We start from the raw sequence: 19,988 nt of genomic DNA on the forward strand, positions 1-19,988 counted from the left end.
CTTATTGACTTACACTAAGCTATTTAATGCTTGAAATATTTATGATTAGATAATATCTTTTACATCATCAATATCTAACAGTGATATGATATACTTTAAGTATACAGTAAAACCACTCTATAACTTTTCCATAATTTTGTACAATTTTGATATTTAATGGAGGTGGTTACTTCACAAAGCATGATTCTCAGTGATAATTAATATCAATGTTTGTATCACCAGAATACTTGACATAATCACTTAAAGAGGTATAGTTGCTAAGGAAGGTTTTTCTATACTTCAAACAATGGTTTACATATTTTAAAAAGTATATTTTTCTGACACTGTTATTTAAAAAGTGTATAACTCCTTCTACTCTTAAGCATAAAAATTTGAAATTTTTATGCTTAAGAGTCATTCATTTAGTTGTAACTTACAGGAAGATATCTTAAATGCCTAAAATGTTTTAATTTATGAAAAACAGCAGTTAAAAGTATATTGAAGGGTGCTCCCTGTATTATCAAGGGAGCGCAAGTTTGTGCAATTCTCTGATGTTTTAAGTGAAAATAGGTCGATGTGTACATGGATAAAGTCAAGGGAGTGCGCGATGCCAAGTTTGTACAATTCACAGATTTTTTTTTAAGTGAAAATAGGTCGATGTGTACATGGATACCGAGTATGTGCAATCTGTCTTCGTGTAGCGGCAGTTTTTGGCACACAAATCGTCGCTACACAAGCCAAAATAACATGGTCAAAGAATTGCACAAACTCGGTATCCATGTACTGCCAAAAATCGCCAAATTTTGCCAAGGGGCACCCATAAATATGCTTTTACCAAAACAAGCTTTAAGGCATACTGTCAATTACATTTTAAATTCCAGTGATTTTTCAACACTAGTTCAAATACTCTAAGCATATGTTTGCATAAGTTACTAACTTTTGCATCAGCAAAATTTATAACTTCGCAAATATGAACTATGAAAAAAAATATTTGAGCTTACCTTGACCCTTGGATTTACTAAATCTATGACACTTTTAACGCCAAAGAAATTCGATGACCGAAAATACGCGATGATTTATTTAATCTGGTTTTAAAATGGGTCATTTTAAGTTTGGCTATATCAACAACATATTACTCAGTATTGTTGGATAGTGAATTTGTAATTCTTTTTCATTCTTGAAATATACACACATGAGAGAATTGGAATAAAAATTTTAGGTTTTTCAGATGAACTCATAGATTGAACTAATTTGTTGAATTTTATCAAGTAGTTCTTAAAAATACAACCAACGATTAATTAAAACCAACTGCAATTCAAATGGATACTCTTTGTCAAAAAGGAGCAGTAGAACAGTTTCAAACATAATAAAGAGAACAACATTCATTCTAATGAGGATAATTTTGAAAATAATTCACATTAAAATATATCTGAAAGAGATTTTTAAATGAAAAGATGACACAAAATAATTATTTTCAAAAAATACATGTTATCTCAGATATAGAAGAAATTTGGCATTGAGCTGAGTATTGAAATTAATATATGCAACTGACGTATCATTACTAATATTTCCATGATTTGATATTGAATGCTATAACTATTAAATATTAGCAAATGCATTTTATAATGAACTTTGCACCAAAATGTATAGTAAATTTATATGTAAATTTGCATTGCAGTACTAGAATGAATGTTGTACCATTTTATTAATATTTTACTTTTCAACAAGCATAAAGGAAAAAATAGAATTTTTTTTCTTTAATGTTCCTAGTATGTTACATCATAGTTAAAAATATGTCAAAGTCACGGCATTTCGATTGCCTTTTGTAAATGTTGGTTATAATGTAACTTAATAGATGCTTTATAAGTTGGTAAAAACTGTCCTGGATTAAAACTATCTTTAACACAAAAAATAATATACATTGAATACTTTTACAAATATGTAATTGCTATCCGACTATATAATCTTTTAAGGCGAACTTATCGCATGTATTAATGAAATGATATTCCATTTTTAATGTATGTTAAGTTATTTTGTCGAATTTTTTAAATATATTACATTTATTTTTTCTTTTTCGTTGAGATTAATAATAACATACATAGTGTAATAATGCTCTGAAAAATATTCTAAAGCAGTTCACGCTGGGATTAATGATAACATGTATGGAATAATAATGTTACATCTGTCAACAAAATGAAAAATATGAATATTCTAACGCGATACGTTTTAAAAGATACATAAATATTTAACATGAGAATTATTAGACTATAGAAAGAACATTAATATTAAGCTTATTTGTTTTTAAACTAACATATTAACAAATTTGTTTCTGTTTATAAATATGAGCAGTTTAACTGCAGACACCTGCAGATGTAACGAATAAAAGTTGTTATTTTACTAAATGGAACACAAGCTCTGTGATTTGAACTCTAACAATAATTTAACACAGGTTTATTTAGGAGCATTAGAATTATAAGCTAAACATTAAAAGAATTTAATTATAGATAGTGTAAAGAACATAACAAATACATTACATAAAATTAGTAAAATACACGTCAAACACTATTTCGAACTTACCACGTCAAACACTATAGCAAAAATAATGGCTAACATGGCGACTATCGTTGAACTCTCCCGCTAAGACGCTGTTTTTCCACCTTCTTCCTGATTGGTTCTTCTCTCTCAGCCGTTTTAAGCCACGTGATCACACGCTACGGACAAAATCCAAGCAAAACTTCTTGAAAAACTCCTGTAGAGTTTACAGTTTCGTTTGGTTCTGTGTTCGTTACAGGTATTTCCTTCGTAATTGTTCGCATTTCTGTAACTATACAAGACTTTTGTCTGTAATCTTCGAGGTTTTTTTTTACAGTGTGAAAGCATTACACAATAAAATAAGAAATAAAAATGAGGTATTAATCTCCTCAGTTTAACGTTTCAAACAGAACTTATCAAAGGGAAATTGTTTTGAAGCCCCATTCCTTTAATATTTATTATTGCCATCTAATAAAATATAATCTTTGGGAAAAATGAAAATTGTCGACAACAATATTTTCAGCTATATCGAAGCAACTGCAAGTAAAGAAAATAAGTTAAATTAATTTTCAAACGTCAGTTTTTTTTTTTTTTTTGTTTGTTAAAACGATAATCATTTTCATCTTTTGTAATACTCACTAATCTGATAATTTTATTTCTTTACAGGTTATATTATCTGTATGGGATAGAGCTGAAAACTCATCAGTACTGGAGATTTTCTGCAACTCCTGTATCGCTTTTGACCACAGGCGAATAAGCTGATGAAAATCAGTAAGTATGTATTGAAAAAAATAGTTAATTCAGTGCAAAATATGCTTAATTGAATGAATAAATTATTTTTGAAACTCTTTAGTATTCCTCTATAAAATTCTCCATAATATTAAACTGAATGTTTAGTATTCTGCTCAGAGAAGCTTGCACAAATTTGATGTAAAATGACCAAACACTGAAATTTTCTTTCTTTTTGTCATTAACTGCCAATCCAGCAGCCGACCAACGTTGAAGACGCTAAACATTAGTAATTAGGTCGAGGGTTCGAACCTCGGCAAATGGGTTGACTGCGTGGGAGTTTTCGTAGTTTTCCCAATACGGATACGAGCGAGTTTTGCCTTAAAAAGGCGAAAGTAAACTAGCTGACTCTGCGCATCAACAGATACCAAAAGCGAATTTTTTTTTTTGAACAATTAAGTGTTTAATTATTTTTTACTTATATTTGAAAGTCTTTGGCGAAAGTTTTTTTTCCCCCAAAAAAGACGTTATAAAGAAATTAAATAAGACCGAATCTGCATGAATTTATGTATGTTTCACGCATTATGAAAAACAACAATACCTAGAGCTATCGAATTTTGAATAACGTAGTTCTCCACCCGAATATGGGCACCTAGAAGTCTGACTTTGGAATTTGGAATTTTTTATTATTGATTTCATATTTTGTAAAGCATTTATGAGTTTTTGATCAACAAACTTGACGATTTCAAAGCGAGCTATTGCAACACTGTAGGAAAAAAAAAAAAAAAAACATTTTTATCTCCAGCGCGCGAGACTGTGTATCGGAAATTCTAAAGATGTGCTCATTTTAAAATTATTTTGCGACATTGCTGTTGAACTGAATTTTATGCTTTAAGTGCGAAGAACATGGTATTTAATAAATAAAGGTAACACACAAAACATTAAAAAAAGGCCCCTATGGGGCTTAATATAAAATTTGAAAGCTTTCATATTTTTATTTTTTTTTTCATTTCCCCTCCCCCTTTTATTCTATTCCCCCCAAAAGGTGGGCAAAAGTAAATTTTTGCAGAATGTGATTGATTCTGAGTGCAAGATTGTTCCGTTTTATCATATTTATGTTATGAAATATTGATCGAATATTTTTTGTTTGTTTGTTTTTTTATCTTCTTGGAAAATAAAATTCGCTTATCCGTCTACTAAAAGATTTTGAATTCAAAATTATTTGTTCGTGTTACTTTAAATTCTAAATCTACCCTTCCTCATCGCTTCGCCATTCTTTAAACTTCTAAAACAAAGAGGAAAAACAATTATTCTTGATTCAAGTTAAAGATCTCTAAACGAATCCGTAAATTGTAGCGATGTGGCATAATGAGGTCTTTTTCATACAGAAGGCAACCGGCGCCGATGTGAACAACTGCATCCACGGCGAAATCCACTTCCACGCTCTCATTTGCTTTAGCGTAGATCCTTCTGGCTCCTCTGATACTCCGGCGCGCTGCCGTAGTAATCAATACATTAAAAGGCTTAGATAGTTACATGAGGCTCCCGTATTTTTTTAGTATTCTTAATATAATATTTTCCTGTATCGTTAAAGACATATTATAGGTGATAAGAATTTTTAAAAAATTAAATTAACTCCCTGATTATTGGCAGGGAAATTTATATACCTCGCCGAAAAAGACGTTCGTTTAATGTGAGAGAAATTCACGAAGACATAACACCAATTAGAAAAATCACGATAAACAACATTTCGAATATAGTGTGTATGTGTATGTGATTATGGCAAAGCCTCGAGGGCTATCTGCCTAAGGGGAGGAATGCCTTTGTAGAGGACTTTCTAAGAGAAACTGGGTCGTATACACGTTACACTTGGGGAAAACCTTGCATTGTGATAAAAGAACGGTACCTAGAGCCATCCAATAATGAATGACGTAATCCTACTGCGAAGATGGGCATCTGGAACCCCAAATTTGAAATTTGGAATTTGTTTTATCGACGATTTTATATTTTGTAAAACTTTAACGAATTTTTCATTAACAAACTCATCGATTTCAAGGCAACTAACGGCAACGCTGTACAGAAAAAAACATTTTCATCTGCAGCGCGCGAGACTGTGTATCGGAAATTCTAAATATATACTCAATTTAAAATTATTTTGCGATGTTGCTGTTGAACTATATTTTATGGTTAAAGTGCGAGGAACAGGATATTTAATAAATAAAAGTAACACGCAAAACGTTAAAAAAAGTTTGGACGTAATTCGAAATCTGAAACCTTTCAGATCTTTTTTTTTTTTTTTTAATTATTTTTAAAATTTATGTTATGCGTGCTTATTAAAAAATTAAATATTTTAAAATTGTTCCTGTATGTCTGAATGCTCGATTGTTTAATAACTATTGCGAGCATTATAACATGCCAGCTCAGGTTCCTATAACATCACAAAAAAGTGCATGACCTGTGACGTCACGTGTTATGTTTTGCTACTTTTCTATCCTTCTTTTGCTGTTTTAACTGAAAGCATTTCTGACAACACTGCTTTCACTAAAAAGGAGGTTTATTCTAGCCTCCCCCTTATATGATAGGAGGGGGTGCATTGCATACGTAATCGCTTTGTTCAGGGTTTTAGGATCATCATTCATAGGTACTTAACTCTGATTCTCTAAAGCGTGTTAGCTGAAGGTGGTTTCCACTGTTCTACAAGTGTGAACGAAACGTTTTCGTTTCACGGTTATTAATTTTTTGCGCACGATCCGTCCCTAGACCCTCTCCCGCGTTGGGATGCAGGACACTGCCTTGCTGACCTCCCATTTCGTCCCCGGGGATGATAATTGCTTCCTTCTCATCGTCTGCAGTGCGAGAACACAAAGCTTGGGACGCAAAGCGGGCAAAACTGCATCCCGGGAGGGAGGGGCGGAGTGTAGTCGAGAGCGAAAGGCTAAAACGCGACACAGCTCGTCGCGTATTTGGGACACCTCGACATTAATCGACGATTTGATTTCTAAGGGTGGAGCAGCGGTTCGAACGAAGAATGGAATACTGCCTCGTGAAGGTGAAGTGTTGGTGATAATGGGACCATTTATGGGGAAAGAAATCGGTTCCGACATTCGGACTCGTCGTTAATTGAGCGAGCGAAAGAAAAATGGAAAGGGAGGATTTTATTTTATTTTTAAAGTAAACGCAGCTTTGCAGCCATTCCTAGGAAGAAACAAACAAAAGATTTTTTTTTTTTTATCTATGAGTCATCTTTGCAAGAATTGCCTTCGAAAGACGAAATTGGGTAACGGTTTTCGTTCTAGAAAGGAAGGTAATGTCTGCTTGTGTGTACATCCGTTAGTATCATTGTTGCTGGCTATTTTTTACTTTGCTATAATTTATTAAAGTGTTTGTGTTAATGTCAGTTTGCGCAAAGAATTTAGTCTTTTAAATTTCTCAGTTAGTCTTTGTCAATTTGGCCATTCTGCATAGCCGAGCCGATAGCGTGGAGCTTGGGGCAATTGTCAGTTCAAAAATCAAATGCAATAAATTCGATATACAAGGAAAACAAAATTATTTTGATGAAGCATTCAAATCTGCCGGTGTAATTGTGCTATTTTAATTTTTTTTTAAAAAAGTTTATAAATTTATTTAAATCTGAAAGCTTTCAGATTTTATATTACACCCAAAGGGACGTTTTTATAACGTTTTGTGTGTTGCCGTTTATGACTAAATATCATGTTCTTCGCCCTTAAAACATAAAATTCAATTCAACAGCAATGTCGCAAAATATTTAAAACGAGCATATCTTTAGAATTTTCGATACGCAGTCTCACGCGCTGGAGATAAAAATTTTTTTGTTCCCCGTGCAATGTAGCCATTGCTCGCTTTGAAATCGTTAAGTTTGTTAAACAAAAATTCATTAAAGTGTTACAAAATATGAAATAGATAATAAAAGAATTCCAAATTCCAAATTTGGGCTTCCAGATATCCATATTGGAGTGGAAGACTACGTTATTCAAAATTTGATCTTTCTAGGTACCGTTGTTTTTTCACCGTGCGAAAAACATACATATATTCACGCAGATTACAATACAAAATATAACGTTGCCACTGTAAATATAATTATTTGTTAAATAAAAAAATATTACAATGTGTATATACATGTGTTTCTCTCTCTCTCTCTCTGTGTGGTGTAAGATAAAGAATATGTAAGAGTAATAACAAACTTTTAACTAACAGCGATTCTTAAGTCTCAGTTTTAATTTGATTCTTTCTATCCTAAAAATAGTAAGAGGATTATAATAAATCTCTCTTAATTGGGCCATTTCAAAATTAGTCCTCTATGTTTCTATGCAATTCTTACATAACGCTCAGAACTTAATTTACTTACTTAACGCAAAAAGACTTTTAACCATTAATAAAATTAAAACTTTCAAACCAAATCTTAATTAACCAACAGGAAGGAAGTTAAACCATAAGTGTGTTATTTTTTACCTAATCTCCAATTCGTAATCCACCCATTCTTCTCTGGCTTGCTCTTTGCAAATACGCAATTAGTTCTTTATATTTCTTACTTCAAATATATTATAAAAATGTGAAAAGTACAAATGTAGTTGTTCAAGAACATACGCGCCTATCGCACCAATTTAGTTGTGTTTGTCAAGAATGTTTTTTTTTTTTAAATAAAGAAAAAATGGACAGGGTATATACGCCAGCTACATCACTATCATTCACCACAAAATTTAATACACACAAATGTGCGTGTATATATATGTAATAGTAAAACATTTTTACTTTTACGAAATAAAGGAAGTATTGCAATCGCGAAAAATTTCGAGTATCATATTCAACGAAAATATCCCTTCTGACCGCTCTCGAATCCATTTTAACGATGCTTTTGGGTGACACCTGTATTTATGGACAGAATAAAGGACTCGTTTTTTCCCAAAACGGATTGCAAAATTTAAAATGGACTCAGAATGTCTTTTTTCGTGATGTCTTGTACGTATGTATGTATCTCGCATAACTCAAAAACGAGTAGCCTCAAAACGTTGAAATTTTGTATATGGGACAGCGATAACATGCATTTGTGCACCTCCCTTTTTTCAGCTGCCCCAAACACACACACACACATATATATGTTATCCAGCTCAGTGATCTCAGTATTTTATTCTCATACGTAAATTATGCATTTTTTGCTTTAAAAATGATTGAATTATGTTGCTCTTATGTTCCGGTTCACGTTTTTATGCCCTTAGTTAATCTGCATGCATAAGTTATAGAATTATAAACAATTTAAAAGTGTTTTAAGTGTTACTAAGCCTAAAGACGCCGCCATTTGTTTGCATTTGAAACTCTTAGTAGAACAGTGAATTAAGTCACTTTATGCACCAACTGCAGTGTCTTTTTTGCAGTGGAAACAAAATTAAATTTGCAATTTTTCGCACCCAAAATATGTTTTTTTTTTTTTTTTTTTTTTTTTTTTTGTGTGTGTGTGTGTGTGTGTGTGTTTTATGTTTTTCTGTAATTTAGAATTTGTAATGAAGGCGGTTTGCGTTTTTACATATTTTTACCTTGCCGGGATATAGATCTGAATTAATTGAATGAGAAATATATCTCTAATGAAGTTCGAAGAAAATAGTTTAAATGAAATGCAGCAAAAAATATGCAGAATTTAATAGTCCGTAAAAAGAAGTCATGTGGTGTCTATATGAGGCTAGAAGAGAAACATGCTAATGTGACAATCAAAATCGTAAAATCAAAATCGTAATAGATTTCACGCAAAAGCATCGTTAAATTGCATTCGATAGTGGTCAAAATGGATATTTTCGTTGAAATATGATACTCGAAATTTTTCGCTATTACAATACTTTCTTTTTACATCGTACAAGGAAGTAAAAGAACCATTATACGCTATTTATTATTTATTATCAGAACGTGTCTGTTTTTTATAAAAATGTATATAAAACGTATAAAAGTATATTCATAAATATGTCTTAATTTTTTATCGCCAATTTAAATTTTCAAACTTACATCTCCAAATTTTGCTGCCCTTATTTTATTCAACTTAACTCTGTCCCTAAACCCATCCATCCTTGTAAAAAGAATTCACCTTCACGAAGGCTTTCGCGTCGATTAAAATCGATTTCAAATAAATCGATTTGTAAAATTGATTCCTCATTTATCATCAGCACTCAACTACGCAGTATAAGAACATGTTATATGTGGGTTTTCCTGTCATTCTAAATTCGGATCGTGCAGAAAAGTGATTTTATTCATAGTACTTTTTGTACCAAACTCCTTCAATTCCACAGAAATTTTATTTGCAAAGAATACATGCTCTCTTCTCTTAATCAACAGGTTAAGAAAGAGAGAACTGAAATTCAGGAATCATTAAAATGCATTTCCTGATTTGAAAATGGATTTTTGGTTATCTAAAAATTTTAAATATTACACTGTATCCCTCCTTCGAAAGCTAGATAAAATATATACAAATAAAGTAAAATACAAAGAATTGTGCATGTGTTCGGGATGGCTTTCCTAAAAAATCTGGTGTGGACGGTACTAGGAAAAAAAAAAAAAAAAAAAAAAAAAAAAACAGGAAAAAAGCCCACAGGAATAATGCTCCCAGAATAATGCTCACAGGTATAAATGCTCACAAGAAAAAAACCCACCCAGAAATATGCCCACATAGAAAAATATTCACATGGAAAATTGCTCACTTAGAAATATGCTCACATAGATATATGCTCACATGGAAATAAGCTCACTGATAAATACACTGCTGGACAGGGAAAATGCAACACCAAGAAGGAGTGGTCAGAAAGTGATGAAATTTGGAAAAAAAGACAGAAACAGCAAGCAGCAATAAGTGATCTTTATTTCAAAATGATAGTCAGAATACAGAGCGAGAACGGCATCGGCTAAGTAGGATGTAGGACCACCGCGGACAGCGATACACGAAGAAACATGTCTAGGTATAGAGTCAACAAGAGTGCGAATGGTGTCCTGAGGTATGGCTCTCCATTCCCTTTCAACCATTTGCCACAGTTCGTCTTCTGAATGAGGCAGGGGCAGAGTCTGCAAACGGCGTCCAATCACATCCCACACATGTTCAATTGGTGACAGGTCAGGAGAGTACGGTGGCCAGGGAAGCATCTGTATACCTTGCAGAGCATGCTGGCAGATGCGAGCACTGTGTGGTCGTGCGTTATCCTGCTGAAAAATTGCATTAGACAACCCTTGAAGCTAGGGGATTGCCACCGGCCATATCAAAGTATTGTTGGGCAGTCATAGTGCCCTGAATACCAACTACAGGTGACCTGGAATCGTAGGCAATAGCTCTCCAAACCATTATGCCACGTTGTCACGCGGTGGGGCGTTCAACAGTTACTGCCGGATTAGATCTGTCTCCACGCCGACGCCACACACGTATGCGGTGACTGTCACTGGATAAACAGAAGCGTGACTCATCTGAGAACACGACGTTTCGCCATTCTGTCATCGACATCGCACCAGTCCGGCACCATTCTAAACTAGACTAGAAAAGAAACACGCTAATGTGACAATCAAAATCGTAAAAACAACCTTGTATTTAGCGTAAGTATAATGAAACACTCAATCGATTTCGAGGGCAGCTAAAGGTCCCTCCTCATCAGGAGAAAGAAATACCTAGAAAGAAGAAAAATAAACTGGGGAAGGAGTCTCAGAAGCACGTGGTCCTTATCAGCACTGCACGTGGTTAAAACTGTATTTTTAATCAGAGTTGCCGCCTACTTTTACTGAGCAAGGCTTTACTTTTACTGATCAAGCATAAAGAACAAGAAAAATTAGCGAAGTTAAAAATAGGGAGCGAGGGGCAAATGCACCTTCACGCTCAAAATCTGAACTTCAATTTTTGTGAAACATCCTGCTTACACCATTGTTGCTGATATAGTGAGAGAGAATTAGTTTATTTTCTTATTGAAATTTTTTATGCGGGTTCCCTACCGCATCAGACTGAAAAATGCATGACTATGAATCGCATTTTTTGCATCGTTATTAGAGAAGGATTGCAGCGGTATATCGTTCTGTCTGTTGTTAGATGTATTACTCTCATTCTAACTTGACTGCCATCGGGTACTTCCGCTAGTTAATAAATAAATTATGAATGTTAAAAATCCGTAGAAATGTTAAAATTATTTCAGTTGATTTTTGCATGAATATTTATTAGTTTCAGCTTTTGCCTTCTTCTTTCTGTAACCTGATTATCATAATATAGGTGTAAATAAATATCTGAATTAAATGAATGAATTAGACTCCTTATTAAGAAATTTTTATCTTCCGAAATAATCTTTAAACAGATTAGAATAGTAATCTCTGAAATTAAATCTTTCCCTCTTTATTAAAAACAGAAATTATATTAAATTCAGTCGCTTTCACTTTCACGTTATCTCTAATTCATAACATGTTATTTCGTGGTAGGTATATGTTTTTTTTGTGCATAAAATTTATTAATATCAAACTACAAATAATTAGCAACTGAAGCGTTCAAATTAGGAACTAGTATTTACTTCCGATTAGGCAAAATTAGATTTAAAAAATTCCATAATTAGGCAAAACGCAATCTTAGAATGATGATCGTTTGTTGAAAAATCTTGCGAATTTCAAAACAGACTGGATCATTTTTCTTCAAGTAGGAAAAAATTCTGATTCACATTTGCATTACTTAAATGGAAGCAAAGAAAATAAATGAATAAATTATAGTAATAAAACTGTAATATCTGCATCGTCTGTTATTGAAAAACTAAACAGTAAAGGAGGGAAAATAGTATAAAATTTTAAGTATTTTTGAAAAAAAAAAAAAAAAAGACAAGGCGAATTAATGTCATTAAGTTGCCATTAATTAATGTTGACTAAATCAATTAATTCGCGAGCTTTCTCCTTCCTTTGCGCGAGCTTTGTCTTTTTGAAATTCAAAACTTCTCCCGTTGAAAACTTACCTCAGTACTTTATACAAAAGGAGCAGACGAGATACCTTAGTATCTTAAATAACCAATCATATTCTGTCATTTGGTTACACAGTGAATGTTGCTTCGAAGTTCAGATGCACGTTTTCTCATGCAAATTCAGCTGAATAAACATGCCTCTAAGAACCAGTCTTCAGAGTTTTATGCAAGACGTGAAAGCGCACTGTTATTAAGCCTCAAGTCCATTGTCGTCTAAAGTGCTGTCTGTTGAGGAAAATTTAAAAAATAAAATAAAATAAAATAAAATCTGAAATCTTTCAGATTTTTACATTACGCCCAAAGGTGTGTTTTTTAACATTTTGTGTGTTACCTTTATTTATTAAATATCATGTTCTTCGAACTTAGACCATAAAATTCAATTCAATAGCAATATCGCAAAATATTTAAAACAACATATCTTTAGAATTCCCGATACATAGTCTCGCGTGCCGGAGATAAAAGTGCTTTTTTAGGGCTTCCAGATGCCTATATTCGGGTGGAGACGTACGTGATTAAAAATTTGTTATCTCTAGGTACCGTTGATTTATCACAATGCGAGAAACCTACGTTTACGCAGATTCTTCATTATTTAATTTCTTTAAATATAATACAGGGCTCTAATATTTGGTGGCAACAATTTAAAAAGCCATTCGCTGTTTATAGTGAATCAATGCAAAATGCCAAAACGAAATTAATAGCCTTTCTGTGCAAACTGCCTCTTTGAGCTAAAAATACATTTTTATTTAAGACTAATAAAAGAATTGATGTATAGAGCCATTAAGTTATTTTAAAGCAGAAGGCGTGAAAAATTTTCAGCACCCCCGCGAGACTCGAATCTTGGACCTCTCGAAGATACATCGAGTATGCTTCCAGTTACACTACGAAGGAATACAGAAAGGAGGGAGAAATACCTTATAAATGAAGTAAAAGGAGAAAAATAATTTATCATATAGTTTAATGAGAAAAAGAGATTCAATATTTCTGTTTGCAAAATTCATCTACAACTTAACATTCAAGAAATACATGTACAATTTGACAATGCATTTCGGTTATTAGGATTCATTATTTACTATTTGTAATGTAAAATCATAGAATAATTTTGTAAAGAGAGTTATTTAATATCTTGTTGCTGTTAAGCTTTATGATAAATTAATTTTCTAATTTTATTTCACTGATGGTTTTATGAGTTTTAAATATAAGCTTATTTTACAGAAAATTTTCTTTTTCTTTTAATTTTTATCTTTAAAGTCTTAATTACACCATATCAATAAAATTATTTAATTAAAAAGTCAATTTTAACAATGAACAAATGTTGTTTTATCTCCAACAATCCTGTTATGTCAAATAATCTAAAAGTAATTCCAACGATTTTTCAGAAAGTAAGCAATTACGATAAAAGCTCGAAAAAATTTCATTTAAAATATTTTTGTCTGCTTTATCCGATGATGCAAGCAGTAAAAATCTGAGATTTTTTAATTTGTTTGTTAAATGAAGATAAGTGCAAAAAAATCGTATATCATTAAATTTTAAAAAAATCTAAATCGAATTTTGAAAAAAAAAATCGCTTCGTTATATTGTACTGTCATATACAAGTTGTGTTGTTGAGACATTAGGTATTTTTGGAAGTAGGCAAAAGAGATTGAAAAATTAGCAACTGCCTTCACCGGGAATCGAACCACGGACCTCCGGAATACGCGCCCAGCGTGCAGACCACCATACCTCAAAGGCATGCCGAGAAGGCGGGAGAAATACCTTATATACTCCCCCTTTTAAAGGGCGCCTGTGTTTTTAAAAGACCTAATCGCAAATCCTGGGTAAGGAGAATCATCATCCACAACCCTATTAGTTCGGGCGCCACTGTAGAGACATTAGGATTTTTTGGAAGCAGGCAAGAGAGACTGAAAAATTAGCAACCGCCTTCTCCGGGAATCGAACCTCTGGCCAGCATGCAGACCACCACACCACGAAGGCATTTCAAAAGACGGGAGAAATACCTTATAGTGTATGTACAAAATTTGAACGCGTTATCTTATCTAAATCAAGTTTTGAAAAAAAATTGCTTCCTTACTTTATACTGTTTTGTACAAGTACTATGTGTACAAAATTTGAACCCGTTAGCTCATCAGAAAATAGTTTAAAAATCGATGACACATTTTTACCATAGCGTCAAACACCATGAATGAACTAAATAAAAGCTTAAAGAAACGAATATTATCGAGTTTAGGACTTATCATTTATTATTATGAATACTTATGAATTAACTATTAGGAAGTGATGTAACGCGAAGGCTATTTAAATCTGACGTACAAAGCTTTCAGCTAGCTTAATATGTATATTGAAAAATGTAAAAAACTGTTTAGAAATATCCAACAAGACGTAATTGATTCTATTATATTATCATCTTAAATGTCCAAAATGAAGTCCTTTGACGTCATTTTGACGTCAAAAACGCTTTTAATGGAATCACTTCAAATATTTGCATCGTCATGCTATGTCACGCTACTGTTCATGAATCACACGACCTGTACTTACTGGTATTACAGGAGATGTAAGATCTTCTATGCGCTTGGCAGCAGTTCTGGTAGTGTTGTCTCTGGATATAATATAAGATCTTTAATATTTTAAGTTATAACTGCATTGCTTAAGAAACGGAGCGGCTTAAATGCACTCAGTAATAATTTTAATCTATTTTATTTTTACTTCCTTTTACGAAATAAACAAAGTATTGTAAATTGTATAAAAATTTCGGGTATCATATTTAAACGAAAATATCCATTTCAACAGCTCTAAAAACCATTTGAACGATGTTTTTGGGTGATATCTGCACGTACGGACAGAATAAAGGACTGTTTTTGCCAAAGACGCTTGTAAAATGGATTTAAAATCTATTCAGAACGGATTTTTTTTTTCTTAATGTCTGTACGCACGTACATATGTATATATCTATGTATCTCGCATAACTCAAGAACGAGTAGCTATAGAACGGTGAAATTTTGTATATGAGACTGCTATAGTATGTAGTTGTGCATCTCCCTTTCTTCGTTGCTATCAGCTGCACCAATCGTATATATATATAATTACAAAACAATTTTTAAAAAAATATAATCATGCCTAAAACTTCCCCGCATGAAGTTGCTGAAAAATTACCATTAAAGATATAAGTAAGAAATTTAGAACCAATTATATATATATATATATATATATATTCCCACTGTGTTACCTTGCTCGGTTAGTTCAGTTGTTTTTATTCTTATATGTTGGTAAATTGGGCATTTTCTATATGTGATTGAATTATGTGGTTTTTATGTTCCGGTTAATGTTTTTATGTTTTTGTTAATCTGCATGCAGTAGTTGTAGAATTATCAACAATTCAAAAGTTTAAGTGGCGAATTAAGGCTAAAGAACCCCCTTGGCGAAAATTGGCGATTTTTTTGGCGCCATTCGTGTTTATGTCGAATGTCCTCCCCAGTAAAATGGCACCCAAACATAATTAAAACAAAAATATATAATTTCAATAAATTGCATTTTAAATCAAACAAGAAATAACATATAAGAATGGAAATACATGTTATCTAATCTACGCATTACAAAAAGGAAATATCGACTTACTTTACTTAAAAATTTCTGTTTCTTCTATATGTTTGACACACAGAATTCCTTAACAGCATCCAAAAACTGTTTAAAATTATCTAAACTAGAATCTGTATGCCGCCGTCGCCACATTAATTCACAAAAGTAAAAATGAAAAATATCCTCCGTACTGCCAGATTACCTTTAGCATGTCTTTCGAAAATCCCTTTTTTTTACGACCCCACATGCTTTCCACTGATATGAGCTCTGGTTTCGAAATCCTTAAATCTCACTGCGTGATTTACCAAGAGGTGAACGAAGCTATTTAAACCTTCATTTACACACCAGTCGATCAATGATTTCTTTCCTAATCGTTCCAAAGCGTGCAGAAACTTCAGGTTAATCATACTACCAGCAGACATTTTACGGTGTAAAGAATAAAATAGGCTACGTACTTCCTAATCAACATCCATACATAAGTAAGCCCTTACAAATATTTTCCCATCAGTTAAAATTACGCATTACAACCAGTCACGTCATAACATTGTTTCCATAACATTAAACTACTCAGGTTACCATAAAAGTGTGTGTGTGTGATTATGGCAAAGCCTCGTGGGCTATCTGCCTAAGGAGAGGGATGCCTTCGTGGAGGACTTCCTAAGTGAAACTGGCTCGTTTACACGTTACACATGGGGAAAACCACGAAAACGCCCATGCAGCCAGCCCGTTCGCGGGATTCGAACCTCGGACCGAACCACCAGTGTTCAGCGGCTTTACCGCTCGGCCGCTGGTGGCTAGTTACCATAAATGAAACAACAACTTGGCGATAATCCAAGAGGTACCTTAAATATGGACTAACCGTCTCTTGTTATACATCTGGGGTGCACGAGGAGATTGTTTGCGTTACAGAAAAGGAAATATATATATATATATATTTATCATCGAAAAATAACCTAAAAAATATCCTATTTTGAATTTGAAATTTAATTAAATCGTAAAAGTTGTTAAATTTTGAGCATAACAGGGCCTTCGTGTTAACAATTTGCATGCTCACAGTCGACGTTGTCTGAAGTCCTGAGTAAAGATATTTACTTTTCAGTTTTAGCATTATTTTGAAGAAACGATACTAGGAAAGAGTAGTCGATTAGAAACGAAGGAAAGAGTCGTACCGATTCGTATATCTTTTTCTGAAGAGGTATTCTACTTTTTTTTTTTTTTTTTTTTTTTTCAAACAAAATCGTTTTAGATATGGACTTCCTGAAATGATTTTGTTTTATCTCTTGATTTACGATTATTCCATTGTCGTAAGATTCCATCATATTCAACATAAACGGATGTCGAAAAAAGATTATTTTCAAATTTATGACAAAATCCATTGTCATGTCCTATATTTTTATTGCTTATGATATAAAGCGATATTGGGTAACTCATTTTTCACATCATAATTTTACCTCTTTACTACTAGTTTTCTCTGGTTCTTAATTTCTTTTGAAACTCATTTTTCCGATTTTAAAATTTGTCATACAATGATTAATTATAAAAAATGCTAGATATATGTTAGTGTCATTACGTTTAGGTTTGTTTTTAAGGTTAATTACATATATAATTACTTACTGCGATATCCTGCTCAAAATATTTCAAATTTCGCAGGAGCTTTTCACTTTAAAACTGAATGTTGCGCCATCTACATAGTATATGAATGCAGTGGTAATTGGCAGTTCGGCGCGTGATACCAAAAGGGCTATTACTCTTGAAACGCCATTATGCGTGGAATCACTTTAAACGGCTGTATCACTTTTCAAATTGTTGCCCCCAAATATTATCGCCCTGTATTATATTAAAAGAAATTAAATAATAAATAATCTGCATGAATGTATGTACGTTCCTCGCATTGTGAAAAAACAACGGTACCTAGAGCCATCAAATTCTGAATAACATAGTCCTCCATCCGAAAATAGGCACTTGGAAGCCCGAATGTCGAACTTCGAATTGATTTAATTATTTATTTCATATTTTTTAAACTTTAACAAATTTTTTATTAAGAAACTTAATGATTTCAAAACAAATAATGGCAACACAGTGTACGGAATAAAATATTTTTATCTGCATCACGCGAGACTGCCTATCGGAAATTGTAACGCTATCTTGTTTTTAAATATTTTTAGGCCCATTACTCTCAAAACGTGTATGCACGTGTCAATGAAGAAAACACACCTTTAAGAGTAATATAAAATCTGAAAGATTTCAGATTTTTTTTTTTTATACATCATCCTGAGTTTGAGAGTCACAGCACAGTTGTTTCTATGCTCAAGCTTTGAAGCACAGGATGCCGGTTAACCATCATAAATAACAATAAAACTATTGCTATTGAAACATCATCTGGTAATACTCGTGCACACATAAAAATAATAATAATAATCACATTTACTTTAAAATAACTAAATTTAGCGCAGACATACATATGATTACATTAATTTCTTTTGTAATACACAGCGTGAACACCGAATGGCTGACAGGCCCAAACCGTTCTCAGACTTTGGCCAATACTAAGATCAGAAGCCGTGATCACTTTATTACGGAAGCACCTAATAGGTGAGCCACCCTTTACCTCCTATGAAGGGACAACAATTATAACCATGCCTTCTTCAGGAAATGGGTAAACATAAAATTCAATTAATGCGTACGCCATACTATAGTTGAAAACCTCAGAGTTTGGAAATTGCACAAGGTAATCGTCTGTTATTTTTACTGCCAAGGCTTTTATGAAATTTATTGCTGATTATCCTAGTGACTTTCCATTCTCGTCTTAACAACGAAAGAGGGATTTAAAGCACTATAACTATGGTGCTTCTTACCAATATACATCCAAACACAGATCAGCTATGCAGTAATCGGCAGGCTCATGCATCTCACTAATGTGAGTACCAACATTTATTTAATTTTAGTTTATAACTTTCTCTAACGTCACTGAAGTATTAAAAACAAATATAAATTTTCTTCTTTTAACATAATCACTTTAATACCAATGCAGAAGTAATTAAATTTTGATTAACTTATAGGGTTTCGTATTCTTTGGCAATATAAACTAACGAGCTCTAGAAAGAACTATAGAGGAATTATCCTCGTATCTTAAGATACAGACAAAGGGTGTAAATAACCCTTTATTCAATCACAAAGCGTTCACAGACGACCCCACTTGGTCACTTGGCCAGCCAATGCTTCTGGCTTGACTTAAAACAAGTAATGTTAAACTTGACTAACGACTCACAGAATTCAACTAGTTAATTCAACTAGTCTAACGACTCACAGAATAATAATTTGATCGCGCAGGAAGGCTCTGGCTCGTAGAAGCCGGCGGAAAAAGCGTAATGTGTGGAAGGACCCACGCCTCAGAATCAAATCGCTCGGTAAGCTAAAGTAACATTGTGACCTTAAAGCAGGGATAACACGCTTCAAAATCAACTTCTGAAACTTTCGCTTAAATAGCACTTCTTTCTCCCTTAATTTTAATAATAAGTTTGAATAACTGGTTAATATTCTGGCAGGAAAGCGTGGGTGAAAAGGAAAGTGAAAGGAAAGTTTAAGTAGAAAGTCAAACTAAATAAATAAATCCTCACAAACTCTGTTTTAAAAATATAAGTACACTGGCAGGGAGCAACATACACCAAAAAATTGCTTTCGAAGGGAACAAAAGTGAGGTGTACGCAGAATATTAAGTTATAAAAGCGCTTCCTCCTTAGAAAAAAGTTTGATAAACGCTGCTTTAAATGAATTTTAATTGAGAGGTTTATTTTCAAACCTGTTTCAAAATCCAACATTAATTGTTCATATTTTTTGTGCTTTGAATAAAATGTCGCTTGAGCAGTTTTTGTATCATAATTTTTATCTCGTTGTTGGCACTTATCTTTGGGCTTATTCTTTCGAAACATCGTGTTCTAATTTTTAAAACTTCGCTTACGATACTTTTAAAAATGCACATTTGTAAGGTTGTGACACACGTTAAAAGAATGTGTTAAAAGAATTGGAAAAAGCTATTTTAGTCTAATTTAACTAATTAAGGAACAATTACAAATGCTCTTTATCTTTCTTTACGTTGCTTCCACTATAGTTGAAGGTAAGGGTAAGGGTCAGGGTCAGGTTATAAGGGTACATAAAAGAAGGGAAAATTTTACAACCCTTTTCAGAAAAGAAAAGAATATCTTCTGTCTCTGTCTG

The 19,988-nt window shown here is 32.9% G+C and overlaps 1 protein-coding gene across 1 annotated transcript in view; it reads left to right on the forward strand.

The window, feature by feature from the left end:
* Nucleotides 1-19,988, forward strand: part of LOC118199512 (uncharacterized) — a 497,225-nt gene that overhangs the window by 121,650 nt on the left and 355,587 nt on the right. Inside the window, exon 2 of the mRNA XM_085814058.1 lies at nt 3,178-3,282. The gene's annotated coding sequence lies outside the window, so the exon portion shown is untranslated. The remainder of the gene's footprint in view (nt 1-3,177; nt 3,283-19,988) is intronic.

Source organism: Stegodyphus dumicola, chromosome 3 (assembly GCF_044657685.1).
Source record: "Stegodyphus dumicola isolate Sdum_Otavi_A_Nest chromosome 3, ASM4465768v1".
NCBI lineage: Eukaryota > Metazoa > Arthropoda > Arachnida > Araneae > Eresidae > Stegodyphus > Stegodyphus dumicola.